This window comes from Bombina bombina, chromosome 5, assembly GCF_027579735.1.
Source record: "Bombina bombina isolate aBomBom1 chromosome 5, aBomBom1.pri, whole genome shotgun sequence".
In the NCBI taxonomy this organism is placed as follows: Eukaryota; Metazoa; Chordata; class Amphibia; order Anura; family Bombinatoridae; genus Bombina; species Bombina bombina.
This window is the reverse complement of record NC_069503.1, coordinates 100,567,093-100,587,897: the sequence shown is the minus strand read 5'-3', so window position 1 is coordinate 100,587,897 and position 20,805 is coordinate 100,567,093. Positions and strand designations below refer to the sequence as shown.

The window sequence follows — 20,805 nt, the reverse complement described above, 5'->3', positions numbered from 1 at the left end:
ACATATTATATACTCATTACTGTACCCACACATATTATATACTCATTACTGTACCCACACATATTATATACTCATTACTGTACCCACACATATTATATACTCATTACTGTACCCACACATATTATATACTCATTACTGTACTCACACATATTATATACTCATTACTGTACCCACACATATTATATACTCATTACTGTACCCACACATATTATATACTCATTACTGTACCCACACATATTATATACTCATTACTGTACTCACACATATTATATACTCATTACTGTACCCACACATATTATATACTCATTACTGTACTCACACATATTATATACTCATTTACTGTACCCACACATATTATATACTCATTACTGTACTCACACATATTATATACTCATTACTGTACCCACACATATTATATACTCATTACTGTACTCACACATATTATATACTCATTACTGTACCCACACATATTATATACTCATTACTGTACCCACACATATTATATACTCATTACTGTACTCACACATATTATATACTCATTACTGTACCCACACATATTATATACTCATTACTGTACTCACACATATTATATACTCATTACTGTACCCACACATATTATATACTCATTTACTGTACTCACACATATTATATACTCATTACTGTACCCACACATATTATATACTCATTACTGTACTCACACATATTATATACTCATTACTGTACCCACACATATTATATACTCATTACTGTACCCACACATATTATATACTCATTACTGTACCCACACATATTATATACTCATTACTGTACTCACACATATTATATACTCATTACTGTACCCACACATATTATATACTCATTACTGTACCCACACATATTATATACTCATTTACTGTACTCACACATATTATATACTCATTACTGTACCCACACATATTATATACTCATTACTGTACCCACACATATTATATACTCAGTACTGTACCTACACATATTATATACTCATTACTGTACTCACACATATTATATACTCATTTACTGTACCCACATATATTATATACTCATTACTGTACTCACACATATTATATACTCATTACTGTACCCACACATATTATATACTCATTTACTGTACACACACATATTATATACTCATTACTGTACTCACACATATTATATACTCATTACTGTACCCACACATATTATATACTCATTACCGTACCCACACATATTATATACTCATTACTGTACTCACACATATTATATACTCATTACTGTACCCACACATATTATATACTCATTACTGTACTCACACATATTATATACTCATTACTGTACACACACATATTATATACTCATTACTGTACCCACACATATTATATACTCATTTACTGTACCCACACATATTATATACTCATTACTGTACTCACACATATTATATACTCAGTACTGTACCCACACATATTATATACTCATTACTGTACCCACACATATTATATACTCATTTACTGTACACACACATATTATATACTCATTACTGTACTCACACATATTATATACTCATTACTGTACCCACATATATTATATACTCATTACTGTACCCACACATATTATATACTCATTACTGTACTCACACATATTATATACTCATTTACTGTACACACACATATTATATACTCATTACTGTACCCACACATATTATATACTCATTTACTGTACCCACACATATTATATACTTATTTACTGTACCCACACATATTATATACTCATTACTGTACCCACACATATTATATACTTATTTACTGTACCCACACATATTATATACTCATTACTGTACCCACACATATTATATACCGTTTTTCTCGCCATAAGATTGACTTTCTACAGATACCATTCTTTTCATCATATCATATAATTTTTACTAAATATTTTTATAAATTATGATTAAACATATTAAAAACCACACTTTTTTTTTTTTACTTTTACCCCTAAAATCTGTTACGCATCTACAACCCCCGAGAAAACAACATGGCAAAACAGTTTCTGCATTTTGTCCTGAGTTTTGAAATACCCAATTTTCAATTTTTACGATTAACCTTTTTCTCCTTCAGTGACCTTTTAACCCCAACCCTCCCCCTAGATCTACCACTAAGCCTAGATCTAACCCTAACCCTAGATCTAACCCTCCCCCTAGATCTACCACTAAGCCTAGATCTAACCCTAACCCTAGATCTAACCCTCCCCCTAGATCTAACCCTCCCCCTAGATCTACCACTAAGCCTAGATCTAACCCTAACCCTAGATCTAACCCTCCCCCTAGATCTAACCCTCCCCCTAGATCTACCACTAAGCCTAGATCTAACCCTAACCCTAGATCTAACCCTCCCCCTAGATCTAACCCTCCCCCTAGATCTACCACTAAGCCTAGATCTAACCCTAACCCTACATAACTATTTATTTTTATTATTTTTACTATTTAATTTTTTTTCATCTGTTACAGCTGCGGTCCTTAAGGAGATAAAGGGATAGTAAATTCAACATTTAACTTGCATGATTCAGATAGAACCTGTCATTTTAAGACACTTATAAATTCACATCTATTTTTAAATGTGCTTTGTTCTCTGGTTATCCCTTGCGGAAAGAGAATACGCACATATTCAACACTAGTGGGAGCTAGCTGCTGATTTTTGCCTGCACACATTTGTCTTTTGCGATTGGATGACTATGGCTCCGTTCGGGCAGCGCTCCAAGCAAACTGGGACTCGCTTGTAGCGTTTTCCTCACATTTGCAAGTGAGATGCCTGGCGTTTTTTGAGTGCTCTGATGACGTAAGTCCCAGCGCTTCCATCATGCTGGAAAAGTTGTCACTTTTCAGAGCAAGCTCAGACGCTTGGTAACATGGCAGCCTCCACACACGTTTTGCTGTGGAGGCTGCCATGTTTTTATAAGCAGCAGAGGAGGGACAGGTGAGGCGGATAAGTCTGACAGCAGCATTTAGTACAGGGCAAATTGGAGATAGGTTAAGTAAGCCCTGTACTAAATGCTGCTGTCATGCTTATCCGGTGTTATGCTGAGAATTGTTTCCCCAGTGTCTCTGGTTTCCCCTAGCATACACAGTGGGTAAGCGCGGTGTAGCGGCGTCCGGAACCGGAACCGGTAATGGTAGGTAAAATACTCCAATGGAATGGTCTGGCAGAGTGCCGTAGCCAGCGATCAACTCAAAATCGCTGTATATACAAGAACAGGAGGGCAAATGGCAGGTATTATAGGCGCAACTATAATCGATAAAAAATTCAAAACTTTAATGAAAAAATATTTAAAAATTGTATATAAAATACACAATCAAGCTGGACACAAAGACAGGGGGTGAAAAAAGACAGGCCTGTCTTTTTTCACCCCCTGTCTTTGTGTCCAGCTTTTTTTAAATATTTTTTCATTAAAGTTTTGAATTTTTTATCGATTATAGTTGCGCCTATCTGGTTATTGTAGTACCTGCCATTTGCCCTCCTGTTCTCTGGTTTCCCCTGCCTTTCGGCAAACATCGGAACTCTGACCCACCTCCATTCAGCTGCTCTCAGCTCAGCACCTGTAGTATTATTAGCTGAATGGGGCAGGATAAGCTACAGGGGCTGAGCTGAGAACAGCTGAATGAAGGTGGGTCAGAGTTCCAATGTTTGCCGAGAGGCAGGGGAAACCATTCTCGAACAACGGTGTTGTATAAACAGCTTAAATAAAAATAATCCTCCACTAATAAAGAGAGACACAATTTAAACATTTTTACAGTCAGCTACAAGGGAGCTTATTTAAAAACGTTCATTATTGTGCAGCAGATCCCTTTGCGCATGCAATCGTTTTCTCTAAGCTCCCTTGCTTGTGACGTCACCTAGCGCCACGTCATCGCTGGAAGTGAAGCGCCTCCACTAGCTCCTGAGCGCTGCCCGAACGCGGCCTATATGTGTTCATCTTGCTGCCAGTAGTGCAATGTTGTTCCTTCAGCAAAGGATAACAAGAGAACGAAGCAGATTTTATAATGGAAGTAAATTGGAAACTGCATGTTCTTTCTGATTTATAAAAGTCTGTTTTTGACTTGAGTGTCCCTTAAATGATTTTTTATTTATTATGAAAATAACAGTTTTGATTCTGACTATGACTAAGTTTCCTCCCATGTGCTTGACACAGGAGCCAGCAATCATTAAAGATCTACACATTGCTATACAATGGGTTGTCAAGAATGAGGCACTGTTCTGTGGGTGCATAACCATGCCAAGTTATGTGTCAATGAATGAAGATGACCGCCAGAAGGCCATAGATAACGTGATGCAAAGAGAAGAACCAGAAGCAAGGGAGCCATTCCTCTTTGTATTTCAGCACAGAGAAGATATGGAGTTGTTTTTGCAGGCATGTCTTGACCAACAGGGCCTCCAAGTTAATGCCATGTTCAACAAATGACTGATGGACAAGGGGTGGTGGTGTGTTTCTGTTTAAATTATTGATAATAATAAAAAAATAAGATAATTAACACCATTTCTGAGTCAGTGCTTTAATAACACACTACCACAAGTATGAAGGTACAAGATAATTATAGTTAACAGTATATATATATAGCAGTAGCCTATTGTTTCTTCTGCTTTCATAGTATCAGGTTAGGGTTATAAGTTCAAATGGTTTCTGACCTTGATTGAACACGATTCTCCAGAGCTCCGGGGAACAGCAAGAAAGCACACAAGCACAGAGAGTGTTTCTCACTAGTTCCGTTTACTGTAAGTATACACAGCAGTTATATAGCAGTCTCGCATCATGAGGCTACAGGAAATGCAGTTAGAGGAGTAACATAAAATGTCCATATATGTCTATCTAAGAAACATGTTAAAGGAAGTTGTGGGTGTTGTTTGCTGTATTACAGACAATCATATGAGTTTCAAAATGCCCTCATGTGTCGGTTACAAGTCACCCCACTAACAAAATATACCCATCAACACACAGACACATAAAACACACAAAGACATAGAGACACACACACACACCCTCACTGAGACATCCAGAGAAAACAGACATACACTCTCAGAGAGACACCCACAGAAACTGCACATACATACACACACCCTCACAGAGACAACCAAAGAAAACACACAGACATACTCACACACCCTCAGAAAGACATCCACAGAAAACGCAGACATACATACATACACACACCCACCCTCAAAGAGACATCCACATTAAAAAAAAAAAGTCATACACATCCACCCTCACAGAGGCATCAAGAGGAAATACACAAAGACATACATACACACACCCTCACAGGGACACAAATAGAAAAAGCACGACATACGCACACACCCTCACAGACATACACAGAAAATGCACAAAGACATATACACCCACTCTCACAGAGAGACCAACAAAAACAACAACAACAAAACAGTGTGTGACATGCATGATAAAAAAATTGCAGAAATTAAGAGATCACTTTTTAAACAATCAGATTTGCAAATGTGCAAACAAAAATTAAACTCTATGAATTCAAAATTGTAGATTAATGTTATCGGTAGATGGTTAGATGAAGAAAAGTACTTTTAAAAGGTTGACATATGTTTGTGTTTTTCCCCCAAACAAGAGCAACACTTCAATTATGGTGTAAACATGTTCCCATCTGTCAGCTGTACTTATGGATTTTGAAAATGCTGTACTCTATATGGTCTTGGTGGAACCATAAGCCGTGGCACTAGGTCTCATACCATTAGATATGGTTAAATGCATGATTTAGGCTCGTTTGTATGTATTTCAAAATTAAGTCAGCTGTATTGTAAACTGAACAGTGTTAAAGAGACATTATACACTCATTTTTTCTTTGCATAAATGTTTTGTAGATAATCTATTTATATAGCCCATAAAGTTTTTTTTTTTTAATTAATGTATAGTTTTGCTTATTTTTAAATAACATTGCTCTGATTTTCAGACTCCTAACCAAGCCCCAAAGTTTTATGTGAATACGCTCGACTACCTACTCCAGCTTGCTCCTGTTTGTGTAAAGGGTCTTTTCATATGCAAAAGAAGGGGGAGGGGGGGGGGGGGGTCTTATTTGCCACTTGCAGTGGGCTTTCCAGCTACCTTTTGAACAGAGGTAAACTGACAGCTTCTAAGTAAGTTTTTAAACAGTTTTATACTGAATTTTTATATCAGTATCTGTGCATATTATTCTTTATAGTAGTGTCTATTACATGCAGTTATATGAAAATGAGTGTATACTGTCCCTTTAAGTTAACCTGTATCATTTGAAACACTGAGAAATCTTAGTTTGAAAGTATAACTTTTTATGCATATGTAAAAATCATAGATAAAATGCCTCCTTGCATCTGTAAAGTCCTTGCATAAAGGGGCAGTAAACTGAAATGTAGTTAAAATGTATATATTACAAAAAAAATATCTTTCAAAAGGGCAACTACCATTTGTGTATTAAGGAGGAAACCTTTATGCATGGCTTTAAATATAGAATTTCTACAGCATTGTCAAATAATCATAAATACACTGCTGCAGATTGCTAAAAAAATAAATGTTTTTTATGGACCTCTGGCCCCACCATACTACTACCACACTGAAGTTACAATCCAAAATTGCACAAAGAAATAAAAAAATGACTATGTAAGTCCTACCTCCTCTGCAAATGAAAGTGCTCTGCCATCTGACTCAGACACACACTGTACAAACTTAAAGGGCTACTGGACCCACATTTTTTCTTTCATGATTCAGATAGAGCATGCAATTTTAAGCAGCTTTATAATTTATTCCTATTATAATTTTTTATTCGTTCTCTTGCTATCTTTATTTGAAAAGTTAGGAATGAAAGCTTTGGAGCATGACTATTTTTTGTTCAGTACCCTGGATAGAGCTTGCTAATAGGTGCCTGCATTTAGCCATCCAATAAGCAAGTGTAACCCAGGTTCTCAAACTAACATGGGCCGGCTCAAACGCTTTTATTTCTTCTTTTTCAGATAAATATAGGAAGAGAACGGAGAAAATTTGATAATAGAAGTAAATTAAAAAGCTGCTTAAAATTGCACGCTCTATCTGAATCTAGAATGGAAAAAAATTGTGTTTAGTATCCGTTTAAGTGCCAAGTCTGTCTCACTACGCATAGTGGTTTAGTGCACACTCAAAAATCCTCTCAAATGCTAATGCTTTACTCATTTTAATAAAATTGACCACACTCAGTAGCACTCTGCTGTAGTACCCTCTGGTGGCTGCCAAAATTGTTTAAAGAAAATAATAGTTGTTCTTGCCTCATGGGGAACCCTGGCCCATTTGGCCCCTGACAGGAGTCACCCCTGTAACCCCCTGATGGCACCCAGGTGTGATTTACGGAGATGATGTATTTATAACTTACAATAATCATTACTTTTGCTTATACTTTTGCCGTAACAGAACATAAGTTAATGTAAAGAATGTGCTTATTTAACCTTATTAATAGCAATCAGCATAAACCACTGTCAATGAACATTAAGAACAGGAAAGCAAAATATTTAGTTTTCTGAATTATTGTGTCTATTGATTGTTACGTTAAAGTCCATTTAAAAAAAAAAAAAAAAATATTGAGTGGAGGTCAAATGTTTCCTATCTTGAGTGGAGCTCCAGTTTAGCACAAGTTTGTTTGCCATATAAAGTGTTGGTTCAGGCTTAGAACATATATCCACACAGAAATGAGTGCCGCAAATAATTTTAAACATTTTTAAATACAAGTTACTTTTAAAAAAAGGTAAAATATATTCAGTGGCAAGGTTGGCACAAGTTTGTTTGCCATATAAAGCATTGGGTCAGGCTTAGAACTTAAAAATATGAAGTGGTTCATGCCCTGTATATATGCACACAGAAATGAGTGACTCATCGGATTTCAACCCTTTTTAAATACCAGTTACTTATTCAGAAAAGGTAAAATATATGAAGTGGCCAGGTTGACACCAGAAAATTGCTATAAAAAGCATTGGGCACGGCTGAAAATATGTATATTCTATGAAGATGTTCATGCCGAGTATATATCATCACAGAAATAAGTGACCAAAAGGGTTTTAACACTTAAAATACCAGTTACTTATTCAGAAAAGGTCAAATATATGAAGTGGCAAGGTTGGCACCAGATTGTTTGATATAAAAAGCATTGTGACAGGCTGAAAACATGTATATCCTATAGAGAGGCTTATGCCATGTATATAAGCACACATTAATGAGCGTTCCAAAGGATTTTAAGAGTTTTTAAATACCAATTACTTATTTAGAAAAGGTAAAATATATGAAATGGCAAGGTTGCCTGCAATTTTTTTGCTATAAAAAGCGTTGGGCCAGGTTGATAACATGTCTATTCTATAATGGGGTTCATGCCCTGTATATATCCACGCATAAATTAGTGGGCCAAATGATTTTAACCCTTTTTAAATACCTTTACTTGATAAGATAAAATATATGAAGTTGCAAAGTTGGCACCAGATTGTTTGCATTGGGCCATGCTGAAAATATTTGTCTATTCTATGATGAAGTTCATGCCGTGTATTTATCATCACAGAAATGAGTGACCCAAAAGGATTTGAACCCTTTTAAAATAACAGTTTATTATTCATAAAAGGTGAAATATATGAAGTAGCAAGGTTGTCAGCAATGTTTTCCATAAAGAGCGTTGGGCAAGTCTGATAACATGTCTGTCCTATGATGGGGTTCATGCCGTGTATATATCCACAAATAAATAAGTGGCTCAAAGGATTTTAACTCTTTTTTAAATAACAGTTACTTTTTGAAAACATAACCAAATTTGTTACACATTTGCTATCTGTTTATTGCAATACTAGTGTTAAAGTCTGTGTAGACGGTCAAAAATGTGTCCAACTTACTAACCACTCCCTTATTTACCCACCTCTCCCTCCAAGAACCTTTGCCTACCATCTGACCCCCCCATCCACTCAGATCTCCTCTCTCTTATCCCCCCTCCCTCCTTCACCCTCCCTGCCACTTTCAACATCTAATTTTCTGCAGCGCAGAGATACCACCCGCTCCCGTCTATATCACCAATCCCTCTATCTCTATCACTATCCATATATCCCTCTATCCCTCTGTTGCTGTGTCCATCTATCCCTATCCATCTATCCCTCTATCTCTATCCCTATCTCCCTATACCTATATCCATTTATCTCTATCCATCTATCACTATCCTTCTATCCCTATCTTAACATATTTTTTTTATGCAGCGCAGTGGTCCCAGCCTCTCCAGCCCCTCCAGCGATGGGGCTCCCACCTGTCTCCCTCCTTACCCTCCCACGCCACTGATTGGCACCACCGCTGCACAATACAGAAAGGGACACAGATTGCAGAAATGCCTCAATATTGAGGCATAGTGCATTACCATTTTCTAAGCAAACGTTGCAGAGAGGGCCAGTGATGGTGCCGATCGTTAGTGGCATGCGAAGGATAGGAGGGAGGCAGGTGGGTGGCCCATCACTGGAGGTAGGAGGAAGAAGGCGGTAGGGTGTGTGAGAGGGGCAGGAGCGGGTGGGAACGCTTATACTACGGAAAATGTTGGAAGCTGGAAGGAGGGGGAGGGGGGTAATAGATTAGTAAAATAAACTGGGAGAGGGTAGAGTGGTAGGGGAATGAGGGTGGTTAAATACACTACATATTTTATTTTATATATCTACTGTATATAAAAAAAATAAAAGCAAATAAATATTAGCTACTGACAGACAGCTGAAAGTACATAACATGTACGCTAAAAGGTAGAAGGGGGGGGGGGGGGGGGGTTAGAGAGCTGTTTGGGGGGGGGGGGGTCTGAACAAAGGAGATCCCAGAGAAGCATTTACAACCATTTGTGCTATAATTGCACAAGCTGTTTGTTCAGTGATAAACCCAAAGTATGTGAAAAAGTAAAACATTTTTTTTATTTGATCACATTTGGCGGTGAAATGGTAGCATGAAATATAGCAAAATGGGCCTAGATCAATACTTTGGGTTGTCTACTACACTAAAGTGAAAATTAAACGTAGAAGCTCCCTACAAGCTAATGAATTAACACCTTAACTGCTGGGCATAAAACACGTGTGGTGCGCAGCAGCATTTAGTGGCCTTCTAATTACCAAAAAGCAATCCCAAAGCCATAAATGTCTGTTATTTCTGAACAAAGGGGATCCCAGAGAAGCATTTACAACCATTTGTGCCATAATTGCATAAGCTGTTTGTAAATAATTTCTGTGAGAAACCTAAAGTTTGTGAAAAAGTGAACATTTTTTTTGTATTTTATGCATTTGGCGGTGAAATTAAATATACCAAGATGGGCCTAGATCAATACTTTGGGTTGTCTACTACACTACACTTAAGCTAAAATTAACTCTAAAAGCTCCCTACATGCCTCCTAATTAACCCCTTCACTGCTGGGCATAAAACACATGTAGTGCGCAGTGGCATTTAGCAGCCTTCTAATTACCAAAAAGCAACGCCAAAGCCATATAAGTCTGCTATTTCTGAACATAGGATCCCAGAGAAGCATTTACAACCATTTATGCCATAATTGCATAAGTTGTTTGTAAATAATTTCTGTGAGAAAAATAAATTTTGTGAAAAAATAAACATTTTTTTTTTTTATTTGATCGCATTTGGCGGTAAAATGGTGGCATGAAATATACCAAAATGGGCCTAGATCAATACTTTGGGATGTCTTCTAAAAAATATATATATATATATATATATACATGTCAAGGGATATTCAGGGATTCCTGACAGATATCAGGGTTCCAATGTAACTAGCGCTCATTTTGAAAAAAAAGTGGTTTGGAAATAGCAAAGTGCTACTTGTATTTATTTCCCTATAACTTGCAAAAAAAGCAAAGAACATGTTAACATTGGGTATTTCTAAACTCAGGACAAAATTTAGAAACTATTTAGCATGGGTGTTTTTTTGGTGGTTGTAGGTATGTAACAGATTTTTGGGGTCAAAGTAAGAAAAAGTGTTTTTTTTTCATTTTTTCCTCATATTTTATTAAAAAAATTATAGTAAATTATAAGATATGATGAAAATAATGGTATCTTTAGAAAGTCCATTTAGTGGCGAGAAAAACGGTATATAATATGTGTGGGTACAGTAAATGAGTAAGAGGAAAATATAGCCCTGGTCCTTAAAGGGACATGAAACCCAAATTTTTTATTTCATGATTTAGAAAGAGCATGCAATTTTAAACAACTTTCTAATTTACTTCTATTATCTAATTTGCTTCACTTTCTTGGTATACTTTGCTGAAAAGCATATCTAGATAGGCTCAGTAGCTGCTGATTGGTTGCTGCACATTGATGCCTCCTGTTATTGGCTCACCCATGTGCATTGCTATGTCTTCAACAAAAGATATCTGAAGAATGAAGCAAATTAGATAATAAAAGTAAATACGAGTGTTGTTTAAAATTGTATTATCTACTTGAATCCTGAAATAAAATTGTTGGGTTTAGTGTCCCTTTAAGGGTAAGAAAATGTAACAATGATCTGGTCACTAAGGGGTTAATGTTCATTCACAGTGGTTACCTTATAAATCACAATCTGCATAAAACACTGTGAATGAACATTAAGAAGAACAAGAACGCTACAAAATGTTTCGTTTTCATAATCATTGTCACAGTCTATAGCTTGTTTGTTACATTAAAGTTGATTTAAAAAAAAAAAAAAAAGCTTTGAGTGGAGGTCACATGCTTCCTGTCTAGAGTGGAGCTCCACTCTGCAGTTGGACCCTTCTCGGAGCTCCGGTGTTTTGTTGTGTTCCCCTCCCATTTACTTCCTGTGCAGCAGCTGTTGCTGGGTGAGTGAGTCAGGCTGTGTGTATTGTGTGATAAAACGTTTAGTGACTTTCTATTCTGCTTAAAAAGTTTATAATTGTTATAAATGTTGTCCTTTTTAGTGCATGTTATTCATCTGCTTGTGCCAGGCAATGGGATACTAAGTGCTTTTAAACTCTTTGTATTAGTGAAGGGTTAACTCACACTGTGCAGCTCTCTGTGCTAGTGAAGGGTTAATACACACTGTAATTCTCTCTGTGCTAGTGAAGGGTTAATACAGACTGTGCTGCTCTCTGTGCTAGTGAAGGGTTAATACACACTGCTGCTCTCTGTGCTAGTGAAGGGTTAATACACACTGTGCTGCTCTCTGTGCTAGTGAAGGGTTAATACTCACTGTGCTGCTCTCTGTGCTAGTGAAGGGTTAATACTCACTGTGCTGCTCTCTGTGCTAGTGAAGGGTTAATACTCACTGTGCTGCTCTCTGTGCTAGTGAAGGGTTAATACACACTGTGCTGCTCTCTGTGCTAGTGAAGGGTTAATACACACTGCTGCTCTCTGTGCTAGTGAAGGGTCAATACACACTGCTGCTCTCTGTGCTAGTGAAGGGTTAATACACACTGTGCTGCTCTCTGTGCTAGTGAAGGGTTAATACACACTGTGCTGCGCTCTGTGCTAGTGAAGAGTTAATACACACTGTACTGCTCTCTGTTCTAGTGAAGGGTTAATACAGCAGCTCTCTGTGCTAGTGAAGGGTTAATACACACTGTGCTGCTCTCTGTGCTAGTGAAGGGATAATACACACTGTGCTGCTCTCTGTGCTAGTGAAGGATTAATACACACTGTGCTGCTCTCTTTGCCAGTGAAGGGTTAATACACACTGTGCTGCTCTCTGTGCTAGTGAAGGGTTAATACACACTGTGCTGCTCTCTGTGCTAGTGAAGGGTTAATACACACTGTGCTGCTCTCTGTGCTAGTGAAGGGTTAATACACACTGTGCTGCTCTCTGTGCTAGTGAAGGGTTAATACACACTGTGCTGCTCTCTGTGCTAGTGAAGGGTTAATACACACTGTGCTGCTCTCTGTGCTAGTGAAGGGTTAATGCACACTGTGCTGCTCTCTGTGCTAGTGAAGGGTTAATGCACACTGTGCTGCTCTCTGTGCTAGTGAAGGGTTAATGCACACTGTGCTGCTCTCTGTGCTAGTGAAGGGTTAATACACACTGTGCTGCTCTCTGTGCTAGTGAAGGGTTAATACACACTGTGCTGCTCTCTGTGCTAGTGAAGGGTTAATACACACTGTGCTGCTCTCTGTGCTAGTGAAGGGTTAATACACACTGTGCTGCTCTCTGTGCTAGTGAAGGGTTAATACACACTGTGCTGCTCTCTGTGCTAGTGAAGGGTTAATACACACTGTGCTGCTCTCTGTGCTAGTGAAGGGTTAATACACACTGTGCTGCTCTCTGTGCTAGTGAAGGATTAATACACACTGTGCTGCTCTCTGTGCTAGTGAAGGGTTAATACACACTGCTACTCTCTGTGCTAGTTAAGGGTTAATACACTGTGCTACTCTCTGTGCTAGTAAAGGGTTAATACACACTGTGCTGCTCTCTGTGCTAGTGAAGGGTCAATACACACTGTGCTGCTCTCTGTGCTAGTGAAGGGTTAATACACACTGTGCTGCTCTCTGTGCTAGTGAAGGGTTAATACACACTGTGCTGCGCTCTGTGCTAGTGAAGAGTTAATACACACTGTACTGCTCTCTGTTCTAGTGAAGGGTTAATACAGCAGCTCTCTGTGCTAGTGAAGGGTTAATACACACTGTGCTGCTCTCTGTGCAAGTGAATGATTAATACACACTGTGCTGCTCTCTGTGCTAGTGAAGGGTTAATACACACTGTGCTGCTCTCTGTGCTAGTGAAGGATTAATACCCACTGTGCTGCTCTCTTTGCCAGTGAAGGGTTAATACACACTGTGCTGCTCTCTGTGCTAGTGAAGGGTTAATACCCACTGTGCTGCTCTCTTTGCCAGTGAAGGGTTAATACACACTGTGCTGCTCTCTGTGCTAGTGAAGGGTTAATACCCACTGTGCTGCTCTCTTTGCCAGTGAATGGGTTAATACACACTGTGCTACTCTGTGCTAGTGAAGGGTTAATACACACTGTGCTGCTCTCTGTGCTAGTGAAGGGTTAATACACACTGTGCTGCTCTCTGTGCCAGTGAAGGGTTAATACACACTGTGCTGCTCTCTGTGCCAGTGAAGGGTTAATACACACTGTGCTGCTCTCTGTGCTAGTGAAGGGTTAATACACACTGTGCTGCTCTCTGTGCTAGTGAAGGGTTAATACACACTGTCTGTGCTGCTCTCTGTGCACAAGGAATTTATATGTTGCATCCAAAATATGAAAATTGACATTCACTTTAAGAACAAGAAAGCTACAAAAGGTTTCGTTTTTAGAATTATTGTCTACTGGTTGTTTGTTACGTTAAAGTTGATTTAAAAATAAAAAAGCAAACAAAAAAAACAACAATTGATTGGAGGTCACATGATATTTCCTGTCTAGAGTGGAGCTCCAGTGTTTTGTTTTGTTGTTCCCCTCCCATTTACTTCCTGTGCAGCTGCTGCTGGGTGAGTGAGTCAGGCTGTGTGTATTGTGTGATAAAACGTTTTAGTTACTTTCTAGTCTGCTTAAAAAGTTTATAATTGTTATAAATGTTGTTCTATTAGTGCATGTTATTCATCTGCTTGTGCCAGGCAATGGGATACTAAGCGCTTTTCAACTCTTTCATAGTTGCCAACAGTCCCTGATTTCCCGGGACAGTCCCTGGATTTTGTTGTATGTCCCTGGATTTTTTTGTCCCTGGAAATGTCCCTGAAAATCTCTTTTGCACAACATTTGTTGTTTGCATATATATATATATATATACACACACACACACACATACAGATAGATGATAAATAGATATAGTGTATTATTTAAATATAATTAATTGCTAATGGAATATTATTATTATTGAATGGGTTCACATATTATTTGTCTTTCTAATTTTGATGCTGTGTTGTAAAAATAACCATATGCCCAGAATGTGTTCCAGAGACTGGGTAGGTGTAAGAGCTTGGTGCTGTAATCTGTATAATAAACTATGGCTAAGTCTAAATTATACTATTACTTTCAAATGGGTGTGTTTTGATTGCAGAACTGAGTGGGCGGAGCAGTTGAACAGTAGGTCGTCAATACTCCAGTAACCCGCATGCTTGCTCTGCTGCAAAGTGTCCCTGGAATTTTTTTTTAAATGTTGGCAACTAGGTATTAGTGAAGGGTTAACTCACACTGTGCAGCTCTCTGTGCTAGTGAAGGGTCAATACACACTGTGTAGCTCTCTGTGCTAGTGAAGGGTTAATACACACTGTGCTGCTCTCTGTGCTAGTGAAGGGTCAATACACACTGTGTAGCTCTCTGTGCTAGTGAAGGGTTAATACAGACTGTGCTGCTCTCTGTGCTAGTGAAGGGTTAATACACACTGTGCTGCTCTCTGTGCTAGTGAAGGGTTAATACACACTGTGCTGCTCTCTGTGCTAGTGAAGGGTTAATACACACTGTGCTGCTCTCTGTGCTAGTGAAGGGTTAATACACACTCTGCTGCTCTCTATGCCAGTGAATGGGTTAATACACACTGTGCTGCTCTCTGTGCTAGTGAAGGGTTAATAGAGACTGTGCTGCTCTCTGTGCTAGTGAAGGGTTAATACACACTGTGCTGCTCTCTGTGCTATTGAAGGGTTAATACACACTGTGCTGCTCTCTGTGCTAGTGAAGGGTTAATACACTCTGTGCTAGTGAAGGGTTAATACACACTGTCCTGCTCTCTGTTCTAGTGAAGGGTTAATACACACTGTGCAGCTCTCTGTGCTAGTGAAGGGTCAATACACAATGTGCTGCGCTCTCTGCTAGTGAAGGGTTAATACACACTGTGCTGCTCTCTGTGCTAGTGAAGGGTTAATACAGGCTGTGCTGCTCTCTGTGCTAGTGAAGGGTTAATACAGGCTGTGCTGCTCTCTGTGCTAGTGAAGGGTTAATACACACTGTGCTGCTCTCTGTGCTAGTGAAGGGTTAATACAGGCTGTGCTGCTCTCTGTGCTAGTGAAGGGTTAATACACACTGTGCTGCTCTCTGTGCTAGTGAAGGGTTAATACACACTGTGCTGCTCTCTGTTCTAGTGAAGGGTTAATACACACTGTGCTGCTCTCTGTTCTAGTGAAGGGTTAATACACACTGTGCTGCTCTCTGTGCTAGTGAAGGGTTAATACACACTGTGCTGCTCTCTGTGCTAGTGAAGGGTTAATACACACTGTGCTGCTCTCTGTGCTAGTGAAGGGTTAATACACACTGTGCTGCTCCCTGTGCTAGTGAAGGGTTAATACACACTGTGCTGCTCTCTGTGCCAGTGAAGGGTTAATACACACTGTGCTGCTCTCTGTGCACAAGGAATTTTATATGTTGCTTTCAAAATATGAAAATTAACATTCACTTTAAGAACAAGAAAGCTACAAAATGTTTAGTTTTTAGAATTATTGTCTACTGGTTGTTTGTTACGTTAAAGTTGATTTAAAAAAAAAAAAAAAAAGCAAACAAAAAAAAACAATTGAGTGGAGGTCACATGTTTCCTGTCTATAGTGGAGCTCCAGTGTTTTATTCTGTTGTTCCCCTCCCATTTACTTCCTGTGCAGCTGCTGCTGGGTGAGTGAGTCAGGCTGTGTGTATTGTGTGATAAAACGTTTTAGTCACTTTCTAGTCTGCTTAAAAAGTTTATAATTGTTATAAATGTTGTCCTTTAATGCATGTTATTCACCTGCTTGTGCCAGGCAATGGGATACTAAGTGCTGTTCAACTCTTTGTGTTAGTGAAGGGTTAATACACAATGTGCTGCTCTCTGTGCTAGTGAAGGGTTAATACACACGGTGCTGCTCTCTGTGCTAGTGAAGGGTTAATACACACTGTGCTGCTCTCTGTGAAAGTGAAGGGTTAATACACACTGTGCTGCTCTCTGTGCTAGTGAAGGGTTAATACACACTGTGCTGCTCTCTGTGCTAGTGAAGGGTTAATACACATTGTGCTGCTCTCTGTGCTAGTGAAGGGTTAATACACACTGTGCTGCTCTCTGTGCTAGTGAAGGGTTAATACACACTGTGCAGCTCTCTGTGCTAGTGAAGGGTTAATACAGACTGTGCTGCTCTCTGTGCTAGTGAAGGTTTAATACACACTGTGCAGCTCTCTGTGCTAGTGAAGGGTTAATACACACTGTGCTGCTCTCTGTGCTAGTGAAGGGTTAATACACACTGTGCTGCTCTCTGTGCTAGTGAAGGGTTAATACACACTGTGCTGCTCTCTGTGCTAGTGAAGGGTCAATACACACTGTGTAGCTCTCTGTGCTAGTGAAGGGTTAATACACACTGTGCTGCTCTCTGTGAAAGTGAAGGGTTAATACACACTGTGCTGCTCTCTGTGATAGTGAAGGGTTAATACACACTGTGCTGCTCTCTGTGCTAGTGAAGGGTTAATACACACTGTGCTGCTCTCTGTGCTAGTGAAGGGTTAATACACACTGTGCTGCTCTCTGTGCTAGTGAAGGGTTAATACACACTGTGCTGCTCTCTGTGCTAGTGAAGGGTTAATACACACCGTGCTGCTCTCTGTGCTAGTGAAGGGTTAATACACACTGTGCTGCTCTCTGTGAAAGTGAAGGGTTAATACACACTGTGCTGCTCTCTGTGAAAGTGAAGGGTTAATACACACTGTGCTGCTCTCTGTGAAAGTGAAGGGTTTAATACACACTGTTGCTCTTTGTTCTAGTGTAGGGTTAATGCACTCTGCTGCTTTCTGTGCTATTGAAGGGTTATTACACACTGCTGCTTTGTGCTGGTGAAGGGGTTATTACAAAGTGCAGATCTTCTCAGTGCTAGTGAAAGTGCTAATATGTATTGTGTAGCTGTAATGTACCAGTAGAGGATATGACTGACTGACTATTTGCTCAGTTACTAATTTAACAAATTTGCATTTAAACAAGTTAAAAATCATCCAATTTGTCTTTGAAATGGCTGTGTATATTCTTTTGTCTGATTGGCTGCTGCTTAACATGTGACTTCTCTGCATCTATTCTGGGAGATGTAGTTCAGTATTGAACTCACTGTTTTTCCCCCTCCCATTTACTTCCTGTGAAGCTGTTGCTGGGTGAGTCAGGCTGTGTGTATTGTGTGATAAAACGTTTTAGTCACTTTCTAGTCTGCTTAAAAAGTTTATAATTGTTATAAATGTTATTTTATTGTATGTTATTCATCTGCTTGTGCCAGGCAATTTGATACTAAGTTCTGTTCAAACCTATGTGTTAGTGAAGGGTTAATTCACACTGTGCTGCTCTCTGTGCTAGTGAATGGGTTAATACACAATGTGCTGCTCTCTGTGCTAGTGAAGGGTTAATACACACTGTGCTGCTCTCTGTGCTAGTGAATTGGTTAATACACACTGTGCTGCTCTCTGTGCTAGTGAATTGGTTAATACACACTGTGCTGCTCTCTGTGCTAGTAAATTGGTTAATACACACTGTGCTGCTCTCTGTGCTAGTGAATTGGTTAATACACACTGTACTGCTCTCTGTACTAGTGAAGGATTAATATACACTGTGCTGCTCTCTGTGCTAGTGAAGGGTTAATATACACTGTACTGCTCTCTGTACTAGTGAAGGGTTAATACACATTGTGCTGCTCTCTGTGCTAGTGAAGGGTTAATGCACACTGTGCTGCTCTCTGTGCTAGTGAAGGGTTAATACACACTCTGCTGCTCTCTGTGCTAGGGAAGGGGTTAATACACACTGTGCTGCTCTCTGTGCTAGGGAAGGGGTTAATACACACTGTGCTGCTCTCTGTGCTAGGGAAGGGGTTAATACACACTGTGCTGCTCTCTGTGCTAGTGAAGGGGTTAATACACACTATGCTGCTCTCTGTGCTAGTGAAGGGTTAATACACACTGTGCTGCTCTCTGTGCTAGTGAAGGGGTTAATACACACTGTGCTGCTCTCTGTGCTAGTGAAGGGGTTAATACACACTGTGCTGCTCTCTGTGCTAGTGAAGGGGTTAATACACACTGTGCTGCTCTCTGTGCTAGTGAAGAGTTAATACACACTACTGCTCTCTGTGCTAGTGAAGGGTTAATACACACTGTGCTGCTCTCTGTGCTAGTGAAGGGGTTAATACACACTGTGCTGCTCTCTGTGCTAGTGAAGGGTTAATAAAAGATCCACTCTTGTACAAATGAAATATTGAATATATCTATATAAAAAAACTGAATATAAAATGATACAGAGGCAATAATAATGGTTGCCCAAAAAAAAATATGAGAGAGTTAAAATTCCAAACAATGTCTGAAAGAAATCAATCCAATGTGTGGATTAATAAAATGCAGTAAATCAAATGAATGGATTGCTGATATCGACTAGGAGGAGGATACCGTAAAAGATATTATGTACCAGTGTTGGTGGTGATAATGTGTATAAAAAGGGAGTGAAAAATGATCCTTAGTGATTGCAAATATAAAGAAAACAGACCGTATCAACTTGCTTATTCAAAGTGAAAAAAATGATGTGAAAAATTGAAAAAATTACAAAAGGAAAAAATAAAAAAATGCTGCTGAAAAAATGAAAAAAGAGAACAAAGTCAGTGATTGTAATCCAAGAGACAAAATCCTAAAAAAGAGTAAATGTGAAGTTATATAAGTTTTTAGTACCATCTACACTATTGTTTTTATTTGCTTTTTAGGTTTAATTTATCATTTAAAAAGAAATAATTTTTTTTTTGGATTGGAGTTTCTCCCAACCACCAAAGGTTCTCACCATCAGGAACAGGAACACTAGCCCATTAAAGGGACAGTAAACCTTAAAAATAATGTTATATAATTCTGCACATAGTGCAGAATTATATAACATTATTTAAGTGCTATAGTTATAAATGCCTTTTTTACCTTTTAATATGTTAAAAATATGACGCTTTTACAGACCCGCTCTCTGCTGAGCGGGTCTGTTATATTTAGTCAGCGCATCGGGCCAGCTGTATAGTCACAGCCCGGCCCGACCGCGCCATAAGACTAAGTGCAGCTCGCTCCTGTCACAGGAGCGAGCTGCACTTAGTGCTATGGCGCGGTCGGGCTGGGCTGTGACTATACAGCTGGCCCGATGCGCTGACTAAATATAACAGACCCGCTCAGCAGAGAGCAGAGAGCGGGTCTGTAAAAGCGCCATATTTTTAACATATTAAAAGGTAAAAAAGGCATTTATAACTATAGCACTTAAATAATGTTATATAATTCTGCACTATGTGCAGAATTATATAACATTATTTTTAAGGTTTACTGTCCCTTTAATTGGGTTTGACCTAAAAGACCGTTGACTTTATTCTCACCATCAGGAACCTCAGACGGACTCTCACCACTAGGAAAATAAGGTTTCCTTTTCTACACATTATTAACTTTTGACTTTTATTTGGATCTTCACATTTAGCCTTTTTTAGGATTTTGTCTCTTGGATTACAATCACTGACTTTGTTCTCTTTTTTCCTTTTTTTTTATCACTGACTTTGTTCTTTTTTTTCATTTTTTGAGCAGCATTTTTTTATTTTTTCCTTTGTAATTTTTTTAATTTTTCACATCATTTTTTTCACTTTGAATAAGCAAGTTGATACGGTCTGTTTTCTTTATATTTGCAATCACTAAGGATAATTTTTCACTCCCTTTTTATACACATTATCACCACCAACACTGGTACATAATATCTTTTACGGTATCCTCCTCCTAGTCGATATCAGCAATCCATTAATTTGATTTACTGCATTTTATTTATCCACACATTGGATTGATTTCTTTCAGACATTGTTTGGAATTTTAACTTTCTCATATTTTTATTGGGGCAACCATTATTATTGCCTCTGTATCATTTTATATTCAATGTTTTTATATAGATATATTCAATATTTAA

General features: G+C 38.6%; 1 protein-coding gene and 1 long non-coding RNA gene across 2 annotated transcripts in view; both read left to right on the top strand.

Moving 5' to 3' along the window:
• Positions 1-4,521, top strand: part of LOC128659992 (uncharacterized) — a 39,131-nt gene extending 34,610 nt beyond the window's left edge. The window contains exon 2 of the long non-coding RNA XR_008402498.1: positions 4,177-4,521. This is a non-coding gene — a long non-coding RNA (uncharacterized LOC128659992). The remainder of the gene's footprint in view (positions 1-4,176) is intronic.
• Positions 1-20,805, top strand: part of LOC128659991 (oocyte zinc finger protein XlCOF6-like) — a 218,713-nt gene that overhangs the window by 119,237 nt on the left and 78,671 nt on the right. The window lies entirely within an intron of this gene.